Consider the following 17,088-nt stretch of genomic DNA (forward strand, 5'->3'; position numbering starts at 1 on the left):
ATGTCTTCCACTTAAAATAGTTTAATTACTAAAATAAGAAATCACACATCAACTTACTACTACATCTAGGCTTCTGCATTGAGATATCTTTAGAAATAAGGTTGCTCACAATTTAGGAAATAAATAATTGTTTGAAATGTTTCAACATAGGCCCCTGAAAAATTTTGCTATATTCTCTTAATGCAAATTTCACTAAGTTACATGGCAAGATGTGATTAGTTACCAGCTGGTGTTTGATTGCAATGCCTTGTTAACTTCTCTATTCATATTGGATCGTGTATGTAAGTTACTTGAAAAGAAGAGGTGCATCATGGTTAGCCCATAACAGGTGTCAGGAGTCTTCGGCAAAGCCATAGACTAAGTTTCATGAAGCAGTTAACACAGTTCTCAGCACAGTGTTGACCCCCAGTAAGTGTTTAGTATCTGGAATAATAATCCAGTTGGTTTTAAAAATAGGAGAAGTAGGTATGTCTGGATGTGATTTGGCATGTACTTTTAGGAGAGAAATTTCAAATTTGGCTCATTTGAAAGAGACAAAGTGAAAATCGTGCAAGACAGCAGATAGAATCTTTGTAGTATATCTCCCAGTCTATAGATTTAAATTTTTACAGAAAAATTCTTTATACAATTTGCACATCTTTTCACATTCTTAGCACAAATCTATTCCTGTGCCTGCTTTAAATATGGGAGAAGAATATAGGAGAAAGAAAACAACTTTTCATAAAACTCTTCAGAAAATGAGTAGGAAGAAGAGAGAAGGCGCTTTCTATTTAAGATTTAAACAAATGGATTTTAAAAATTCAGAACCTCTAGGATCAATTAATAAGTGTTTTTTTTGGCTGTTGTTTTTGTTTTGTTTTTTTATCTATGGAGCAATCTGTGGCAATCACTTATAGTTACATATTAACTGTGTCTAATGTTACATTCTCCTAAGGTAAACAGCATGCCCAGTGCTATAGCACATGAACAGTAGCCCTGAGAATGATTCCTCAGAATTCACTGACCTCTGTGCTCTTGGCTCCCTAGTTTTTCACCTAAGCTTCATCCATTCTTTAGGCTTTGTATAGTCTCTTTTCTCTGTGTACCATTTAAATATAAATACAACTCTGAGTTCTGCTCTAAATTCTTCTGTTCTTTCTCTACACATTTTCCATCGATTTTAACTAATATTGTGGCTTTATATACCATGGCTAATGATTCCAAAATCTGTAAATCCAGATGAAATCTCTGCCTTGAGACTTCCACCTAGAAGTCTTCCTGGCTCCTGCTTCAACTCATGTCCTAAACTATATTCATTCCTCCCCAAACTTGTTCTTTTTTTCTTATAATTCTTATTCTTAGGGAATAGCTCCACCATTCTGTGGCCCAACACAGAAAACTGCTGCTCATTATATTTGCATGTTTTCTCTCCCATGCTCTCCATATCGAATCAGTAGTGCAGTAATGTCTGCGCTACTTTCAAAATATTTCAGGAGTCAGTCCCTTTGCCCCCTCTTCTCACTGCTTATTTTAGGCAAATGCAATTCCTTTTCAGGATTGTCGAAATATTCTTCTGAAAATAATTCCTTTTTTAATTCCTTGTGGTAAGCAGAATAACAGTCCCATCTTGCCAGGTCCATGTCCTAATCCTCAGAACCTGAGAACGTGTTACTCTATACGGCAAAAGGCACTTTGTAGATATGATTAAGGTCAAGGGCCTTGCATTGGGGAAATTATCCTGGATTATCCAGGTGGGCCCAACCAAATCCCATAGATCTTTGAAAGCTGAGAACATTTTCCAGACCATTCTACCAATAAGTAAAAGGCATATGTATTACACTCTGAATTGGGAAAGGGGTCTAGGAGAGAGAAGAGATCCTGCCTCATAATAGGACTTGACCCAATCATTTTTTATTCAAACCTTCCTCCCTATTTCCAGAGTCCACTGATCCTTTCAGGGATTTAGAGTCAGCCTTTCCTTGCTGTTGATTTAGGATTTCTTGACCCTGGCCATTTTCCATTCATCCACCTGCTTTTCAGCATCCAAATAATTTGTTCTATCATTTCTTCACCCCTCTTTTTGTACTTGTAGGTTTATACCTTTTATTGTGAATCCATCTTTAGTATCATTTTAGGAGGTTTGGGGAGGGAGTTAAACTAAACATATGCTTTCAATCTGCCACCTTTAAACAAAACCCCACCCTCTTTAATTTTCTTTTCTTTCTAAACACTTTTAGAAAAAAAGTTTCTGCCCACTTGCTCCTTTCTGCACTGGTAGATCTGAATGATAGTCTCTTAATCTAAAGTTTAGTGTAATTAGGGCAATTTTTATAGAACTAATGCAAATTTTGAGTTCAAATGACTTTGCAGTTATTAGTATAATTGAAGATTTATATGAAATGCAATATCGAAAATAGTATATTTCTGGAAACAAACAGAAAGAATCTCAAACCTATATTCCACCAGAAAAGTTGAAAACCCAAGAGACATTTAACAGAGCACAGATTTTTTAATTTAAATAAAGGAATCCCCTCCCTACACTTTTGCTCTATAAAGAGCACAGAGGTTTTTGATTTTAAGCAGGAAATTTAAGGTCAGATGTCAAAACCCAGTATCTGATTACAGTCAAGTGTCACCCTTTCTTGAGCTCCATATTTTACACTCAGTATATCATATCTGTCTATATCTATCTGTCTATATCTATCTGTCTATATCTATCTGTCTCTATGTATCTCTCCATCTCTCTATCTCTCTATCTATCTCTCTATCTATCTATCTAATCTCCCCCCAACATTTTGGAGAGGAGCCAGACTTAAAATGCATGTTTTCAAAGGACTTGAAAAGGATCTTGTCTAAAATGCAAAATGTGATTTCTTTTTTAACAGCTGCATCTTTGGTTCTTTTATATTTTTCCCTATACCCTCATGGTCTCGTTGGCTTCTTGGAGAGGGGTGGAGAAAACCAAGTGCAAAAGGAAAGAGAGAGAGAGAGAGGTGTAGATATGAAAGGCACCGATAATGATCATTTTTCTTAAATATAAATCAAGTCTTCTAAGATCCTTTCCAGATTGAGTCTTAGTCCTCTCTATAATTTTTTTAAATCAACTCAAATTTTATTCAAGTGAAACATTTGTCTTTATTTTGGCTCCCATCATGGGTGTTATGAAGTCACCATTAATCTGTTTCAAGAATTCCTTTAAGAAAAGACACTTGATTTTAAAATAGAAATGTGTTTCACAGAAGTCTTCAATCATAAATTGTAAGTTCTACAGAAAACAGAATTTGCAGTAAGACCAATCCTGTTACTCTTAAGGTCATGCTGCCACTTGAGCCAATAGTCCTTGGAGTAAATGATGATATAGTCATTGTTATAAGAAACATGACACTTTCCAAGGAAAAATTCTCATGACAAACCTACCAATGGGCATGTAAAGGGTAGTCAATAACTTGACCCTGAAACAAGTATATAAGTGGACTGAATAGAAGAGATACAGAAGGAACAGTGGAAAAGTTTTGATTATATTTTTAAAGGTGAATATTAAAGCATTATAAATTTTCTTTTTTCAGCAGTAACCAAAAATGCTGAACAATAACTTTTAAATTTGGCATATTACCAGACCTCCACAGAGAATATTCTCTGAGCTCTGAGAATAAAAGAGAAAATAAACAAGTATTACAACCAATTGAAAAATTATTTATGAGCATTCACATATGACATTTACTAGACTATGAGGGAGGGGCTAGTAAAGCCCTGCTTTGTATATGTTACTGCATAGAACTTCAATCTGCCTTTTTTGAAATAATTAAGAAAATAAGACTCGAACATGGTTAGTTTGACAAGGTGATAATGAGAAAATGTTCTGACACATTCATAGCTTGTCCAAAACACAGTGATCAGAGGAGGAACACATCTGGATGTACTGTAATTTAAGGGCACAGCTATTGCATCACCATCTATTTTAGCCTGAGTTCAATTTAAGGCTACTACTTAATGGATTTAAAATTAAAGTTTTTCTCTGCTATCATGGTGACATGTTACTCTAAGTGCTAATGTGGGTCTCAAAAGTACCTTACAAGTTGTCTTAAAGGGTCTTTCCCTGACGTTACCAAATGGGAATTGTGAGTCACAGAACTTTAAAACAGAGAATGTGATGCAGATGGGGCAAGCAAACTGTGGTGGTGAAAACTTGACATATTGCTACTTCTTAGAAATCAGTAGATTGGATCAGACCTGGAATTCAGTTACAAAGAACTTGGATTATGAGATCAGAAGAAATTCTGGCCCAGTCCACAGCCATCCCTGATGTGGGAGGAATTCTTGGAAGTTATATAAATTTTGGGAGTACCATGAAGAACTGAGAAGGCTAATGAATTAGCAAATGAAGCATGTCTAGCCAGAGGAGAGTGCCAGATGAGAAGGAAGTTAGCAGCAATTAGGAAACACAAGAAAATACTGAAGGAACGGAGACTAGACCAAAGAAGTTTGTGACAGCATTTACAAATGTCCGAAAAACTGAATGTAAGCAAAGAGAAGAAAAACATAAAATTAATGTTTCCATTTGTGAGACTTGTTCTGGTTGAACCCCAAGGGTAGGGTCAAAGTGAGGTAGTTATAGAGAGATATGATTTAGTCAGAACAAGGAAGAACTTTCTAACAATCTGATTCTCTACAACCAAGTGGCCTACGTCAGGAGAAATCACATCAGTAGAAACCACATTGGCGTGCACAGAGTGTTGAAGCAGAGTCTGGGAAATGTAGGGGCCCATCAAGCATTGCAGCAAGGTGGATTTTGTGACTTCTATGGTCCTTTCCACCCTTCAAGTTAGTAAATGATCTGGCTTGATGTGAACATCTGGGTACGCCCTGAACCCAGTCATGGGGCCATGCCTGCTTGATGTGTCACCATTCCACAAACCATTATTATATCGAGATACCTTGGCAATGGAAATTAAACACAGCTTCCATTTGATTAGCATTTTTACTAAAAACAAATAATGCTATCATCATTCACAAGTTGACACCTTTTTCTTTTTTCAAGTATATGTCTTCATAGGAATCTCAACAGGTAGTAAGTACAACCTAATTCATCAGCTATTTTTATCAAATGTTACAGGTGTCAGGTTAGCAAAAAGTTGAGTTTGGATTTTTTGGATGCTGTGCCATGGGGTTTCTATGTAATTAGTATGTTTCTATTTAAATCCCTAAAGAATCCTTAAAGGAGCTGATTACTGGGTTTAATTTGAGCCATGGCCTGGATGTTGAGTTGCACTCCAGTCCCATGTTCTCCCCTCCCTGTACCCACTGCCCCATCGCTGATAGGGGAGAGAATATTTGGCTTACTTAGGAGGCTACTATAAACATCCAATCTACATGGACTACCTTCCTGGGATTGAAATCAGGGTAAACAACATGCCACGTGGCCTCCACAGTAAAGGAATGGTCCTCTTTTGCCATCCTAGATTGTTCTTGGAAAAATGTCTTAAATTCTGGTGCTTTGTTTCAGCCTCTGTTTCTGCCTTTTCATATTCCACCCCTGCCCTTACTGTGGTTGCTTACTGTGGTTGATTCAGGTTCTTTACTCCCTTCTTGGTTTTAACTCTGGACATTTTCAGGGTCAGAGTCTGCTCTTGGACTCTGGCACTATTGCTCTGGGCTGCTCTGTAGATAAAAGTGGATACTTATCTACTTGATTAGCACCTGGTTTGGGTCACCATTCCATTTGACCAGTCCCTGGTACTGGCACATTAAAGTGGATCTACTTCTAGACATACCTTAAATCCTCATGAAGGTGTCCAGATAATGATCTCCTTCCAAATTATTATCGGTGAAACTCAGAGATGGTGTTTCCAAATGCCAAATAATAACAGGTCGTATGTGAATACTTTGGAATTCTTACAATAGGCTCATGGTTCTGGGTACCTTTTGAATTTGACACTCTGGATCCCATCATCTACCAGATTATGTCTTACTCTTTTATAGTTTGAAGCCCTTCACCATGCTTTGACTGGATTTCAATAGAATATGAACAAGAATGATGATATGGCATCAAAGTGGTCATTTATTTAAGCCAAGTGCATAAGGATGATTATTTTTCAGGCCTGACCCACAGGTTTATGAAAAAATCTAAGTGGGTACCATTTTCTTTTAAACTCTATCAGACACATGCTTAAGCACATTTTCCTGGCAAAAATTATTTCTTTTAAGAATATTCAGATAGAAAGAAATTCAATGAAAATTAAGGTAAAATAAAAAATCTTAATTTAAACATTTAGATTATTTGTAGGGAAATTTACACACACACAAATGGCACTTAAAAATAAAGATAAGGAAAAGAGGAATACATTTCAGTGCCATGCCATAAAGAGGATGAATTTGTTTTTGGACAGGTTTAGAGAGCTCTCTAACCTTCTGTCTTCTAAATTTCCAATTAAAATATGAGCACAGGGAGTAAGGGAATGTGTTTGTTTACACTTGGCAAAAACCGATTTCCTGTTTCTAAGAAAAAAAGCTTTTCAAAGCTTTTTTGGACTTCAAATAGCTCTTGCAAAACAATATTTTGATGAGCTAAGTGTAAATGAATCAGAAACATATGGATTGGATTTCCATTGAGATACACATGGGTTTAAACATAAGCTGAAGAGAATGCCTGGTAAGTTATACTTAGAATCGATAAAAACCAAAATGTAGTAAATTTTTCAAAACTTGTTTTGAGACACCTGTCTCCCAGCCCAAACACAGGAAGTTTCTTCTCTTTTTAGGAAATCCTTTATGAAAGGTGAGTATTACCCCGTTCTTTAATGGGAAAGAGTCATTTTAACAAGCAAGCTTCAAAGTGATGTTATCACATGTACCTACCTATCAGGTGGAGTAAAGAAATTCTCAAGCCCACCATACAAATAAATCCTCATTTTAATAATTTTTCTTGTCCTTGCTCCATTCCATTCTACTTCCCTGCCCTCAGAACAGAAGAATCTAGAGATGAGATGGTCAATAATGAAATCTTATACCTGCTGAAACATGCATGCGGGGCTGTATCTATCTTTCTCTCCCATAAAACTGGCTTCAAAATAGTTCTTAAAATAATTTGTTTAAAGTGAATAATTTCAGACATGTGCTGTCCTCTGTCCTGAGTAATATTTAAAACTCTACTAAGAACATCTTGATAGAAGATGTTAAGATGCTAAATAACTTGGGACTAGGAATTCTTATCCTCAGAAGAGATGTTTACATGGCTAATGCTATTTATATAGCCTAACCCTTTAAGAGTCTCTCATACAGTAGTACAAGAGATGTTTCTTTAAGTCATTCACCAAAATTTGCATCAGTTGTTGTTATGGGCTGAATCACGTCCTCCTAGAATTCGTATGTTGATGTCCTAACTCCAGTACGTCAGAATGTAACTATATTTGAAGAGACGGCCTTTAAAGAGATAATTAATTTAAAATGAGGTCGTTAGGGTGGGCTCTAATCCAATATGACTGATGTCCTTAAAAGAAGAGGATATTAAGACAGACAAGCACAGAGGTTAAGACCATGTGAAGGCAAGAGAGAAGATGGCCATTTACAGGCCTTGGAAAAAGCCAACCCAGCCAACAACTTCATTTCATGTACTTTCAGCCTCCAGAATTGTGAGAACATAAATTTCTATTATTTGAGCCGCCCAGTCCATGGTACTCTGTTACAGCAGTTTTAGCACACAAATGCAGTTATAAAGATACTTGCACTCCACAATTTGCACATAATTGTGACTGCTAACTACATACCAGAGTCTAGCATTGTCCCCTATTAAACCTGGAAGATATCTTCCTAGAACCTAAGCTTTTGACCATGATAGAAGTCATCAGGCGTAAGTGCCAGGGCCTCTGCAATCAACAGCGTACATAAAGAGTATGTAAGCCCAAGCACAGGTCCATCTCTCCTAGTCATAGTGTCATCTGTTCTTGGTGTCCCACTGCCAAATTCTGAATCCTATTTCTTTCCCTGACCAGATTCTGTTCTTTGCCCATTTCCCTTGGGTTTAGTTCATATTAAATTTTCAGTTTTTATCCTTTTCTGCCAAAGTTAGGCCTGTCTTCTTCAACTGTGGTCTGACATCTGTATTCTATCCTCATCAGTCAAGCAATGGATTCGTAGTAAGTCATGTTTGCTTCTGTTTATACTAATCAAGAACACTGGGGACATTCTCAAGATGTCTTAAGTGCCACACTTTGTAGGCAAATCTTCTTCCTTTGTTATCTTGGACTTGTCTGCCCATTGAGGCCTGTTGTCTTCTCTAAACTGAGCTAGATTTCCCTGCCAACTGATTGCTCTGGACTGCATATGCCAGTGATAACCTAGACCATTGGCTCTGATATCAGACTGCCTGTGTTCTTATTCTGACCCCTTTCATAATAACTATGTGCCAAAGTTCCTTCATCTGAAAATGGGTTAATAATAGTATCTATTCCACAGGGTTGCTAGAGGACTTGAATAAGATAGTATATGAACAGGGCTTAGTTTTTTGTTAAAGCTCAATACATGTTAGATAAATTAAGAATGGTAATGGCTGCTCTAAAACATGAGTATACATTTGATCATTCCAACAACCCTATCGGAGGGAATTATCTCCATGTTTTAGAGACGAAAATACTGAGCAGAACCTGCCTGGGTTCAAAACCTAAAGTTTTCATGCTCTTTTCAGCATAGTTCCACCTTAGGAGAGAAAGCCAAGGGAAATAAGCTAAATATGATGACTCATTACCTAACGTGACACTACTTCATTGGGAGCCATTGGGGAGAATGACTCACTTTGGAGAGAGGAAGGATTAGACTGTTTCTGTTGCTTATAACAGCATACCTGAAATTGTCCGCACCCCTGTCAGCATTCTGGTCATCATCATTTAACTAGTCTCTAAGACATGCTAAACTTTCCTTGGTCTTCTTTTCTTCTAAGCCCTCACCAGAATCTACGCTTTCTGTAGACTTCTCCTCCAAATCCTTCCAGCCTCTGCCCATCACCCAGTTCCAACGCAGCTTCCATATTTTCAGTTATTTGTCATAAGCAACACTCCACTTCTTGGTACCAATTTTCTGTATTAGTCCATTTTTGTTGCTTGCAACAGAATACTTCAAGCTTCCTGATTTACAAAGAAATTAAATTTATTTTCTACAGTTTAGGAGTCTGAGAAGTCCTCATTCCAGGGTATAATTCACTTGGTAAGGGTCTTCTTGGTGGTGACTCTCTACAGCAAGGCAAGTGTCACATGGTGAGAGACTGGGCTGAGCTAGAGAGCTAACCTTCTCATTTGCTCTCTTTATAAAGCCTTCCGTCCACACCCATTATTCCATGAGTGGATCAATCTATTCACAAAGGCACGGTCCTCACAATCTAATCATCTCTTATGGCCCCACCTTTGAAATACTATAAAATGATTTCCCATTCTCTTAGCACTGTTACAATGGGAGTCAAGTTTCCAATACATAAACTTGTGGGAGACACATTGAACTCATTGCAGAGGAGTAACATGATTATAACCAAAATGATAGAGAAGCTTCTAGACCTTTCTTAAAAGAAAGTTGGACCAAGTTCTCTATAGTTAGAAATAAACTCATTATATGCTCTGGAGGTTTGCTCTAGAGGTCTAAATCCAATGTTCTGACTAACAGATCTGAAAGAAAAACATCCATATCCATATTATGCACTGAATAAATTGGCCAGGAAACTGAGGGTGTGGTGAAGACTTTGAGTCTTTGTGAGTTGGGTGATCTCATGACCACAGCATTCTAGAGAGGTGCATTAATACACTTTCATTCCTTATGTGGGAACCTTGAAACTGAGAAGCATGACAGTAAATTAAATCATTCAAATCTCCCAGCAAACCAGTGGATTTTGGTTTATCCTTCCTACTCCTTCCTCATTGTATTTGGCTGATTACAGTATTATCCCTGTGGGGAGTTTGGGTGGAGGCAATATCCACAAATAGTGTAAGCAGGAATTGTTGCTTCGTGGGGGTTATCATGATCAAAACTGACCTTCGTGCAATTTCTTGCACTGGTATCTGTTATTTGTTTTACAAAGTTCTAATTCACAAAGTCACTTGGAAACTCCAACAAAGACATGTATTATTATGCCATATGAAGATGTGAGACTGAGGGACTATCTTCTAAAGAACTATGTGCAGGAAAATATCTGATTTTAAACACCTTCCTTCTCTGTTTTCATCTTCTCTTGTAACGGATTTTAATTATTCTCTAAAATTAAGAGTAGCACCGTTGATAGCAATTTCCACATACTTCTCTAAGAAGGATGCTGCCACAGCACACATAGTAAAAATATCCATGGTATCAGCTATCAGCATTGAATTACTTAATAAGACTAAAATAAGAATTTCTCCCAAGAAGGCATGTGAGGGAGTTTTTGTATGAGTGTCCATGTGTGTAGGAAGGGAAAGAGGCTTTGGCAGGGAGTCTCCCTTATAGAAAAAAGTACAACCATTCAAGTGCATGTTTATTCAAAGGATTTGACTACATTGACTTCAAATTTTTCACATGATGGGTGCAGAACCTTTTACTTATTTTTCAAGTTTCAGGTCAAAGTTACCATACAGAGAGGCTGTCCTCAGCTGTAACAGCTTGCATCTCCAACCTAATGACACTCTTTCCTATTATTCATTTTAATTTTTTCATAATGCATACCATTATTTGCTAGTGGCTTGGGTGTTCCAGTACTTATTATCTCACTCTTCCCACCGGAATGTTGGCTGTGTGATGCCAGTGACTTAGTTCATCATATTCATCATCGTGTTTTCAACACATAGAATACTGCCTGCCACAAAGGAGGCATGCAATCATAATGGTTGCAAAATAATAATCACCCACATTGTTAAGGGAAATGTTTTCAAAGAAAAGCATGAACCAATATTGTTTATTCTATTACTATTCTCCAATAGAATTAAACCCAGCTCTGTAGATTAAAGCACAGATTATCAGAGAAAATGTGTGACTTCTTACCTCTCTCAATTCACTTATTTCTTTTATATCTTTGCTCAACAAACATTTACGCAGCTCTTATTATGTGTCAAGTGCAGTACTTTTGAAATGAGGATAGTAAGATGTAAGTAAGACACAATTCCAGCTCAGAAACAGGAGGTATATTCACTATGCAGCAAACAAGTGAAAACATTAGATAGAAAATGTATGCACTTAGTAAAAGCTCTTTTCAAGTGGACTGCCATCCTAACTACTACCAAAACATGAGAGGGCAATTTTTAACATATAGAAAACCTGGACAGACCACTAACAAACATTGAGATTGAAGCAGTAATCAGCCGTCTCCCAACAAACAAAAGCCCAAGACCAGGGCTTTACTGCTGAATTCTACCTAAACTTTAAAGAGGAATTAATATCAATTCTCTTCAAGCTATTCCAAAGCATTGAAACAGAGGCTATATACAAAATTCATTCTATGAGGCCAGGGTCACCATGATACCAAAGCCAGACAAAGGTACAACAAAAAAGAAAACTATAGGCCAATAGGATGCAATAAAGGGAATCCTCCTACATTGTTAGTGGGATTGTAACTATGGAAAATGGTATGGAGTTTCCTCAAGCAACTACAGATAGAACTACCATATGAGCGAGCAATCCCACTGCTAAATATATACCCAAAGGAAATGATCATGTTGAAGGGATATCTGCACCCCCATGTTTATTGCAGCTCTAATTACAATAGCCAAGAGTTGGATCCACCCTAAATGTTTATTGTTTGATGAATTGATAAGGAAAATGTTGTAAATTTATAGAATGGAATACTACTCTGCCATAAAAACAGAATGAAATACTGCCATTTGCAACAGCATGTAGGAACTTAGAGAAAATTATGTTAAGTGAAATAAGCCAGGCACAGAAAGAGAATTACTGCTTGTCCTCACTCATAAGTGGGAGCTAACAAACAAACAAACAAACAAACAAAATTTAAAAAAAAAAAAGAAAGATACAACAATCTCAATAATACATTGAACTTTTCAAAGTTGAGAACAGAACTGAGGTTACCTGGGGTAGGAAAGGGGTAGAGGGGTGGTAAGGGAGGTATTGGTAAAGGGCCATGAAAAATGATTACATTGTATATTGTTGAACATACTAATTATCCATAGTAAGCATCACATATTGCACACAGGTATTGATATTCAACTCTGTACCACACAGATATGTACAATCAATTACATTTCAATAAAAACCAACCAACCAACAAACAAAAAGCAACAACATATACAACAAAGTTACTGCTAAAAACATGATAAGCAAAGGTATACAGTGAAGTTGTAGGGTAGAAATAGTTTTTTCCTACTGACAATTGAGTATCATTTAAGATATAATCTAACTATTCTTTTTAATGCTTCTGTTTTCTAAGACATTTCATATGGCAAGATGTCTGCATATGGAAGGTAGACAAACTTCACGGTGTCTTACTAAGAAAAGTTGTAAACACCAAATATATCTTTCTAAAGGAAAAATTATTCATATTAGTGGTTTATATATTTTTAAATAACATGTCATGTACTACAAAAAGATATTTTTTACAATGGAAATAGATGTGGTGGGTTGTGCCCCAGAAAAGATAAGTTGGAATTCAGTACCTTAGAATGTCACTTTATTTGCGGATATGCTCTTATAGAGGAAATAAAATTAAAATGAAGTCATCAGAGTGGGTCCTAATCCAATAAGATTTGTCTTCTTATAAAAAGGGGGAAATTGGAATGTAGAGACATGCACACATGTAGTATGTCATATGAAGACTAGAGTTATGCTGCTACTCATAAGCCAAGGAACTACCAGAAACTGGAAGAGGGATTTGAAACAGATCCTTCCCTGGTACCTGCAGAGAGAGCATGGCTCTGCTCACACCTTGATCTTGTACTTCTAGACTTTAGAAATGTACACAATAAATTTCTGTTGTTTAAGCCACCCAAATCGTGTGACTTTGTTATAGTGGACCTAGCAAATCCATATAGTAAGCTAGATTGGAATTAATAAAACTAATACAATTAAATCCTATTTGGATAAATTTTCTAGCCATATTAACCATTCATTTTTCAATCTGAAAAAAATAATTTGATGAACCTTTGTAAAATTCTTTCAATGTAAGATACACTATTACATTAAATATTCTTATTATTTGAGAAAAACAACGAATGTAACTTTGAAACAATCAAGGTATTTATACAACACAAAAAAGTTATTGAATTATTTCAGCAGATGCCAAAAGCACACATCCAACACCTCCAAATTCCATCCTGATAGTTTAAAAAATCCAAACACAACAGTAATCCAAGAATAGAACAATATTTTTGTAATATGTTAACTACTATCTTCAACCGCTCTGGTCTGAATGTGTGCCCCAAAATTCATGTGGTTGAAGCTTAATGCCCAATGCAACAGTGTTGGGTGGTAGGGTCTTTTGGGAGGTATTTAGGTCTGGAGTGCAGATTAATGCTGTTATAAAATTGTTTGAGGGAGGGAGTTTGGTCCCTTTAAGTAGCTTTCATCTCTTCCATCATGTGAGGACACAGTGTCCCTCCCCTCCTGAAGATGTAGCAACAAAACTCGGTCTTAGAAACACCTGCCTAGGCCTTAATCTTGAACTTTCCAGCCTATAGAACCATGGGAAATAAATTTATGTTGTTTATAAGTGACACAGTCTATAATTTTGTTAAAGCAGCACAAACAGAGTAGTAAGGCATCAACCAAATCTAATATAAAAATTTTAATATACCAAAATAGACATTTTCATTAAAGCCAGGAAAAATATAAACATACGACCATAACCAGTATTATTTAGCATTGTTTTATAATCAGAGTCAACGTAAGGAAGTGCTGTAGATTAGCTGCCTGCACACACCCCCACCAACCTCGTTGAAACTTAAATCCTCACTGTATCTGTAGAGGGTGGGAAGTCCTATTATGGTAATTGAAAGATGGGGCCTTGAAGAGGTGATTAGATTGTAGGACCTTACTGTAGTAAATAGATTAATAATGGTGGTCAGGAGTGTGGTTCTGAGGACTTTAAAAGAAGAGCACATGAGAGGTTAATCTCTGCTCTGCCATTTTCTGCCATGTGAAACCCCTGGATCACTGTTGCCACCACCAAGAACTTCACCAGATGTGTTCTCTGGACTTCGGACGTCCTAGCCTCTGAAACTGTCAGCAATAAATTTTGTTTTCTTACAAATTACCCAGTTTCATGTATTTTGTTATAAGCAACAGAAACAGACTAATATAGAAAATTGGTACCAGTGAAGTGGGGTGTTGCTCATAACAAATACTTGAAAATATGGAAGTGGCTTTGGAACTGGGTATTGAGGAAAGGCTGGAAGAATTTGAAGGAGAAGGCTAGAAAAAGCCTACCTGCTGGTGGTAGTTTAGAAGACAAGAAAGCAAGGGAAATTTTGGAACTTTTTAGAGACCGGTTAAATGGTGGTGAGCAGAATGTTGATAGAAACAGGGATAGTAAAGGACATTCTGAGAAGATGTCAGATGTTACTGTAGACAGGATTTCACCCCCCCCCACCCCCACCCAACCTCATTGAAGCTTAAATCTCCATTGCAACTCTCAAAGGTGGGAAATCCTATCATGGTAATTGAAAGGTGGGGCCTGGAAGAGGTGATTAGATTGAAGGACCATACCATAGTGAATGGATTAATAATGGTGGTCAAGGGTATGGTTCTGAGGGCTTTGAAAGAAGAGCACATGAGAGGTTAGTCTCTCTCTGCTCTGCTATTTTGCAATGTGCTACCAGCCACCACTGTTGCCACCACCAAGGCCTTCACCAACTACGTTCTCTGCACTTTGGACTTCCCAGCCTCCAAAACTGTAAGCAATAAATTTTCTTTTCTTATAAATTATCCAGTTCCAGGTATTTTGTTATAAGCAAGAGAAAAGGACTAATACTGATGTAAGTGAGAAGGAGTTTTTTGGAAACTGGGGTAAAGATCATCCATGTTATGAACTGACAAGGAACTTGGATGCATTGCGTCCATGTGCTAGAACTTTGTGGAAGTTGGAAGTTTGGCAGAAGACATTCCTAAGCAGCAAAACATTAAGGAATCTGCATGGCTACGTGTAACAGCCTACACAGAGTTAGGGCATCAAAGGCATGACATAAAGCCAGGAGGGATAATTACAAGGAAAGCAGAGCATAAAGATTTGGAAAATTTGCAGCCTGGCCATGTGGTAGAGAATCAAAGAACATTTTCAGGAGAATAATGCAATGGTTTTAAGAAGGTTAGTACAAAAGAGAGGAATTTTTAAGAGAAGGGAGAAAAGGCCGTGAAAGCATTGCAGAAGCCTCTGGGGCTGACCCTTCCATTATAGGCTAAAGCCCTAGGGAGACAGAATGGTCTTGGGGAACAGGCCCGAGCTGCCCTACATGGGCTCGCTACCCAGGTCACCTCAGGAAGCAACTTCCAGCACCAGCACCAGGTGGATTTGGCTGCTACAGACATGACTAAATTGGCCCCAGGTGCATCTTTGGAAAATACAAGCTGGAAGCCTTGGCAGCATCCACATGGTGTTAGGTCTGCAGGCTCACAGAATGTCAGGGCTGTGAAGGCTTGAGAGCCTCCACCCCATTTCAATGAATGTATGGAAAAGCCTGTGGACCCAGGAAGAGATCTGTTGCAGGGGCAGATTCACCACATAGAGCCTTCACTAGAGCAATGTCAAGCAGAAATGTGCGGTCAGAGTTGCAGCAGAAATACCCCAAACGTGCCATGCCTACCAGAGCTGTGAGAATGGGACCACCATGGAGACACCAGACCTGTGGAGCTACCGGTGTACAACCCCAGCATGGGATAGCTGAAGCATGGCCTCAGACCAAGAAAGCCTTAGAAGCTGGGCTGCATGAGGACTTGGGGACCTAACTCCCACACCAGCATGCAGATGACATTGAACATGGAGTCAAGGTACAAGATTTGCCAGCTTTGAGATCTGATGCTTGTCCTGCTGGGTTTTGGACTTGTTTAAGACCTGTTACTCCTTTCTTTTGGCCTATTTCTCCCTTCTTGAATGGAAATATGTACCCTATGTTTGTCCCACCGTTGTATCTCAGAAGTAGATAACTTGTTTTGATTATACAAATCAGACTTTGAACTTTCAACTTTTGAGTTGAAACAAGTTAAGACTCTGGGGATGAAATGAATGTATTTGTAATGTGAGAAGGACATGAGTTTTGGGGTGTCAGGGGCAGAATGCTGTAGATTGGATGCCCCCCCCCAACATCATTGAAGCTTAAATCTCCACAGTAACTGTTGAGGGTGAGAAATCCTATTATGGTGATTGAATGGTGGGGCCTTGAAGAGGTGATTGGATTGCAGGACTGTGCAGTAGTGAATGGATTAATAATGGTGGTCAAGGGAGTGGTTCTGAGGGCTTTAAAAGTAGAGTATATGAGAGGTTAGTCTCTCTCTGCTCTGTCATTTTCTGCCATGTGACACCCCTGGGTCAGTGTCAACACCACCAAGACCCTCACCAGATGTGTTCCCTGGACATTGAACTTCCCAGCCTTAGAAACTGTAAGCAATAAGTTTTGTTTTTTTATAAATCACCCAGTTCCAAGTATTTTGTTATAAGCAACAGAAATGGACTGATACGGAGGTTAATAAAAAAAAAGAATTGGTAGGAAATATGACTATTGCCAAGGAGAAGCCAAAAACTCAGTTTTTCTAAATTCTTACCTGTCCAGAATTGATTTATCTATCTATGATCGAGTTATCTATCTAGAAACTGAAGGAAATCAACTAAAAACACATTGGAAATAACAATGCAATTTATTATCACTACTAAATTCAAAACAAATAAGCATATATTATAAACACATATAAAATATAAATATAATAAAGATAATAAATATAAATTAAAGTGACAGAAATTTGACACAGAAAAGTTGACACAGAGAGACAAATACTCCATGACCTCACTTTTATGTGGAATCCAGAATAGTCAAATTCGTAGAAGCAGAGTGTAGAATGGTGGTTGCCAGGGACTGGGGGGTGGGAGGGGAATGGGAAGATGTTTGTCAAAATGTAAGAAGCTTTAGTTATACAAAATGAATGAGTTCTGGAGATGTAATGTAC

The sequence above is a fragment of the Cynocephalus volans genome, chromosome 1 (genome assembly GCF_027409185.1).
Source record: "Cynocephalus volans isolate mCynVol1 chromosome 1, mCynVol1.pri, whole genome shotgun sequence".
Taxonomy (NCBI): Eukaryota; Metazoa; Chordata; class Mammalia; order Dermoptera; family Cynocephalidae; genus Cynocephalus; species Cynocephalus volans.